The sequence below is a fragment of the Quercus suber genome, unplaced genomic scaffold (assembly GCF_002906115.3).
Source record: "Quercus suber isolate HL8 unplaced genomic scaffold, Cork oak 2.0 scaffold_167, whole genome shotgun sequence".
In the NCBI taxonomy this organism is placed as follows: domain Eukaryota; kingdom Viridiplantae; phylum Streptophyta; class Magnoliopsida; order Fagales; family Fagaceae; genus Quercus; species Quercus suber.
Genome location: NW_027071804.1, coordinates 805,811 through 811,768, shown reverse-complemented (window position 1 = coordinate 811,768; position 5,958 = coordinate 805,811). Strand labels below are relative to the sequence as shown.

The 5,958-nt window shown below is 34.4% G+C and overlaps 1 long non-coding RNA gene across 4 annotated transcripts; it reads left to right on the top strand.

The window, feature by feature from the left end:
• Window positions 1-2,148: 2,148 nt before the first annotated feature.
• Window positions 2,149-3,096, top strand: LOC136066179 (uncharacterized). 4 transcript variants are annotated; one of them, XR_010627634.1, is made up of 4 exons: window positions 2,149-2,272; window positions 2,557-2,625; window positions 2,762-2,887; window positions 2,972-3,096. It is a non-coding gene; the product is annotated as an uncharacterized LOC136066179 (long non-coding RNA). The 4 variants fall into 4 exon arrangements; XR_010627633.1 differs by having other exon boundaries at window positions 2,158-2,625; window positions 2,766-2,887; XR_010627632.1 differs by having other exon boundaries at window positions 2,158-2,625.
• The last annotated feature ends 2,862 nt before the right edge of the window (window positions 3,097-5,958 follow it).

Here is a 5,958-nt window from a genome sequence, read left to right as displayed (position 1 = left end):
GACTTTATTAAATTGTTTTCCCACTTAGACGTGCCCAATTTGACTGGTTGCCACTTGTTATGAGTAATATAAATGTGAGGGACAAATTAGAAAACATTATAAATAGTATGTGTGTTTTGGGGTAATTTATTTTTTACCCCACACGCTTCCTGAAGATTAACACTAATTAAAATGTATTGTACTGGAGTTAGTACCTCCATTAAGTTGAACCGAATCTTACACGTGAAAGAAGTTCAGCGAAAAGTGCTTGTTGCATTTTGGAATTGTTACTTAGTTGTCATCTTTAAATTTTATGGTTATCATTTTTCATATAATCCATTATTGGAAGATAATGTATCATTTACTAGTATCTATTTCTTTGTTATGAAGAGTTAATGTATGTTGTGGCTGAGTTGTACCTTGTTGTTGAGGTGAGGAGGTTTCTGTGTTGAGAGAGAGAGAGGGAGTGGAAGTGATTTCTACCTTGTTTGTTGTCTTCTTTCTAATCCTTAATGCAGTAAGCTTTACTACTGGATTCTTCTTCTGCTGCTGTCAATATTATTGCTACTGTCATTGAGCCAATTTTTTAATCTCTGGATGATTATTGAATACCATTTCTAAGTTTTGATGTTTGCAACAAAAGTTGACCTTGTTTGTATTACATCACACATTTATCATTTTACAAAATTATCTCTATAACGTCGGTGTGGATATCCATCTGAATTCCTACCGAACTGTCTCCATCCAAATCAATTTTGTGGGGTGTTATGAGATTAAAGGAAATGACTCAAAGTAATGTCTTCACTGTGTGTCTTTTTACTCCTTCCCCAAAGACTTGCAGCAAAAAATAGAAATTGAAAATATTGCTTCTTTGAGGCCAGTTCCTGCGGCTTCGGTATTCTTCTTTAATTCCATTTTAATCATTGATCATTTAAATCTTGCTATAATGACACTTGGGAGTCTGTTCTATGCGTCATGACTTCGACAAGGGAATGCAGTATGAAACTAGTATGTATGGCTGAAACACCAGCCAACATCTTGGAATATTGTAAAGTAGGATTGACCTCGGTACAATTATTGCTGAAATTTTGTATTTAAAAAAAAAAAAAAAATTAATCATGGTGTCCCTCCTACCAATGGCGCTAATAATTTCTGTTTCTATATAGAATTTTTTTGATGAACACATTCATGCTATTAGCTTATGTTGAATAATTAATTAATCTCTCAATTTCCTTTCCTTATAGCTTATATTGTTAGGACAAGCGGTAATTTATCATGGTATCTATCTCCACTCTTCCTCATTTAAAAAACAAAAGAAATTTAAAATCCCACACACGCCCATGGGGGGATTGTTAGAATAATAATCAAATGATTAAATTTACAGTTATCTAGCAATTTATGCTTTTGGGAGGAGTTGTAATTTGTCACTTGGTATCTTGGGAGACAAGGGAAGAGCTGACCATAATTTTGCATCTTTGGATAAGCAATATTTTCATTTTAGATCCTGGACCACTTTTTTTCCTCCCACTTTTTTGTTTAATTTATTTTTATGTTTTGCCAAGAGCCTTGTAACTTTTTTTCCTTTGTTATAATGAACACTTTAAGAAAATTGAATGAGAAATGAAGTTCTTTAGGCATCTTGCCCATGGATGTTGGCCATAAGCCCAAACCTTGTAAACTCATGTTTTCTCTCTTCTCGTGTCTCTTTTCTGTCACATTATCGCGAATTTTTACATGATATCAAACCATGTCAATTGGGCCTTGTTTGAATCTCTTCATTTACAGAATATTCTTGTTATTGATGGTTTCTATATTCTAACATGATCACCTTGTCAATCCTCCTTTATTATCTACCTCCTTTTGCTTCCCATTTTCAATAGAAAATATTGCCTCTTCATTTTGTATATTGGTAATGTTACCTGCAATTCTATTGAGAAAGTGATACAGAGTGGTACTAGCACCCTCTATGGGTCTGATGTTCATGATCATGCTTTGCATTCTTCCATTGTATGTGAATTTGAAATTCAAACCTGTACCTTTTTTTTCCCTTTCTTTCTTTTTGATTGAGTTCAGCCCTCTTCATGTTCCTTGAGGCTTTTTTGCATCAACTATATGCTTGTCTATCTGAACTTCATTGGAATCCATGATTATTTACTGTTATTGGTTGCTATCAGAGGTGACAGATCACATCTTCTATTAACTATTCTTATGAATTCAATTAATTTGACTTATGGCATGATTTATTTGTATTTGCAGTTTAAAGTGGTTAATCACCCTTGGAAATGACATCTGGGTTAGTTTTATTACTTCAGATTCAGTTTGGAAGCTTTTTATTTTTTATTATATTAATTTTCTTGAGGGTCGAGCCTTGGTGCGATGGCAAGTTTCTTCCTCCAACTGTGATATTTCATGGGTTCAAGAATGGGAATCAACCTCTCAAATAAATTGGGGATAAGGTTGCCTACCATGATTTCCCCCAAACCGCACATCAGTGGAGATTTGTGCTCTGGGTGAGACCTTTATTATTATATTAATTCTCTTTGCTGTGTATTTACATCAACATGTGATTTTGTGCAGATCTCTGTAGGGAAAGCTGCTTTCTGAAGTTGGATATCCTTAAATCAATTATTTAACATCATGATGAAAGTATCACTCTAAGATATATATATATATATATATATATATTTCTTTTGTCTTTGTTCTCACATTTAAATTTACACATAAATCTAAGTTAATATTGGCCAATAATTTGGTTATATGTTTGTTTGTTTTCCATTTTCAGGAAGAGCACTTCCATTTCTTAGATGATTACAAATGTTCTTGTAGTAGAAAAACCTTTTATTTCACCATTGCTGCGTTGATTTACAGCCTTTTGAAGTTCTAATCTTCAATGGATCCTCTTCTACAGGTATGCAATTTTGTTTAGTCACCCAATCGAGAGTTTCAAGACTGCTCAACTATAGTAATCTTGCTGTTGCCTTGTGGTATACAGGTTCCAATCTCTTGTAGGCCAGTTACTTAAAGCCATTTTTGAAAGAGGTTTGTATTTATTCTATCGCTTTTGTAAGATAACCTTTTCTTAATATTTTATTTTAAGCTGTCCTAGAGAGATAAGTTTTTTTGGCTAGTTGGAGGAAGTTGGTGCCTGTTTTTTTTGGNAAGACTGCTCAACTATAGTAATCTTGCGTTCTTTTTTTTATTCTGACATAGAATAAATGGTTGGATGTTTATGTGCTCTTTTTATTCCTTTATTCTTTACATGGATCTTGTAATTTAATAATTGGCTTAGGGTTAAAAACTAAATAACCATGCTACTCATCTATTATTTATACATTAGGCATTAAATACAATATAACCAAACTGCCCACATAACTTTAATGTTTTATCATTTGATTGAATGGGAACATCATTTGATGAAAATCAGATGGGGGGGGGGGGGTGTGTGTTTGTTCACACTGTTGACAGTGATCTGAGGTGTAGGGACAGTCACAATTTAGTCGTCCTACCAATCTTGATCGAATTTGACTCTGCTTGGGTTATGTGACTCGAGTGGTGGTCATGAGGTTGGTGTTAGAGAGGGTATGAATATATTTGTCTGTGTATGAGTGTGGTTGTCAAAGCCTAGGAAGATGAATGATGTCGTTGCTGAAGTTGGATCACCCCAAAGTTGCAGCAAAGTTATGGCATTTGTTGTGAAAGGGGGCTTTAGTTGTCTGAGACAATGTTGTGCATTGGGAAATGCGTTTAGGTTTATTAATTTACCAAAACGCATGTACTTATTAATTTTTTTGGATACATTTTAAGTGGGAATGAGAGATTGGAACCTTGAATGTTTTAGTAAAACACTAGGAAATGCTATTTGACCTAAAGGTCACTTGCACAAATACATGTGTTTTAGAGGTGAGTCATTACAATATTACAAATTTATTCCTCACTTGTACATATTCATAACAGTCTGCATTCTTTGTTGCCAGAGGTAATTGTCTTATGCAATAGGAACAAAGGAAGGCTTGGGTAGCAAGTCATAAGAAATGGGCCCTTTAGTTGCTGGAGGAGTATTTTGTTGGGGATGTTGCCACAATGACTTTTAGAGTGACTGATATTGCAGTTAATATATAGGGTTCACATGTTACTTAAAGTGAGGGATATGGTTAGTCCATTAACCAATTATACATGCGCACCTTACGGGGAACTCTGTTTGTTGGGCTGGATGTATTTGTGGAAGGTTGCTTTTGTCATGGGATGAGGGGGTAAAGCATGAAGAAGGATATGAAGCTGATTCTATTTCTTGTTTGTTCGAGATTGAGGATGGTTTTACTTGGGTAGTTACAAGGGTGTATAAACTGAATGGTGATGTGGGGAAAGCAGAAATTGGGGAAGAATTCTCCTTTATGAGTTGTAGTACAAATAGACTTGTCATATTTAATGCACTGACATAGCAGGGACATTTTATTGCGTTGAGATTTCCTTGTTAGAGAGATGGTTGTCTTAGATGTTGCGAGTAGTGAGCTATTTGGAGTTCTCTAGTTTTATGTTATACTGTGCATTGGTGGTTATTCCTTTGATGGGCAGCCTATACACATTGGTTCATGAATCAATTGTCACCTCAGTTTTCTCATATGACTGACTGTAGTTCAAAACAACAGTAGAAATAACTCTCTAAGAGAATTAGCATCCGCAATGCCAACAATTTCGATTTTAAAGCCTAGAAACCAACTTTATCTATTTTACCATCTCATCTTACAACTTCCTCAATATCACAGTTTTTATTTTTATATACAACTCAATAAAATAATATAAATTATACCAAGAAATAATATAAACAAATCAATTCTCACTTCTCCTTTATCTATTATTTATTCTTTCTCTCTCTTCCTTTCTCTCTATTTTTTCCTTTTTCCATTATGCTACTGTTACTGCCTACCAGAGTCTTGCTCTCAGTCTTGCTTTTGTTCTTAGAATATGTTTGAACCATTTTAAGAGAGCAAAATCGTTCTTAGAATATGTGCTTCAAAATAAGTGTTAAATATTAGCATTGATACACTATGTTGAATATGCTAGTATGGATGCAGAAGCGAAAGCATAAAGTATAGAACACAATAACACATGAGAGTTACGTGGTTCAGCCTAACGGCTTACATCCACGGAGGAAACTTTAAAGGGTTACATCAATAATATATTATAGCGTAGTACAAATCTTGTGTTATAATAAATCATAACATGTGTATATATAGTAGACTAAACCTTAAACTAATAGACTTTTAGTACAAGTAGGAAACTTGACTTGTACATAAAGTAGAATTAGACTTGGGCCTATACTAGTGAGCTAATATATCTTTAACACTCCCTTTCAAACTCAAGATGGAAGCTTGATGAAATCTTGAAATTTGATAAGGTTGAGAAAATCCTTTGAATGAAGTTTGGCTCTGTGACGGTAGTTTGAGGAACGCAATGATTTTGCAGTATTGATGCGACTTCTAACGATGGCATAACTATACCGGAGAGTTTTGATGGCAGCAGTAGGAAGCCAAAGAAGATAAACGCAGCAAAAAAACACCGAGGAAGACAAAAGATTGCTCTTAAATATACCGCAAGGACAGAAAACCATTGCCACAAGAAGGTGGCTCTAGTACCATGTTAAATATTAGCATTGATACACTATGTTGAATATGCTAGTATGGATGCGGAAGCGAAAGCATAAAGTATAGAACACAATAACAGACGAGGGTTACGTGGTTCAGTCTAACGGCCTACATCCATGGAGGAAACCCTAAAAAGTTACATCAATAATATATTATAGCGTAGTACAAATTCAGTATTACAATGAATCATAACATGTGTATATATAGTAGGCTAAACTCTAGACTAATAAACTTCTAGTACAAGTAGGAGACTTGACTTGCACACAAAATAGAATTAGACTTGGTCCTATACTAGTGAGCTAATATATCTTTAACAATAAGAAATGCACCTATAATT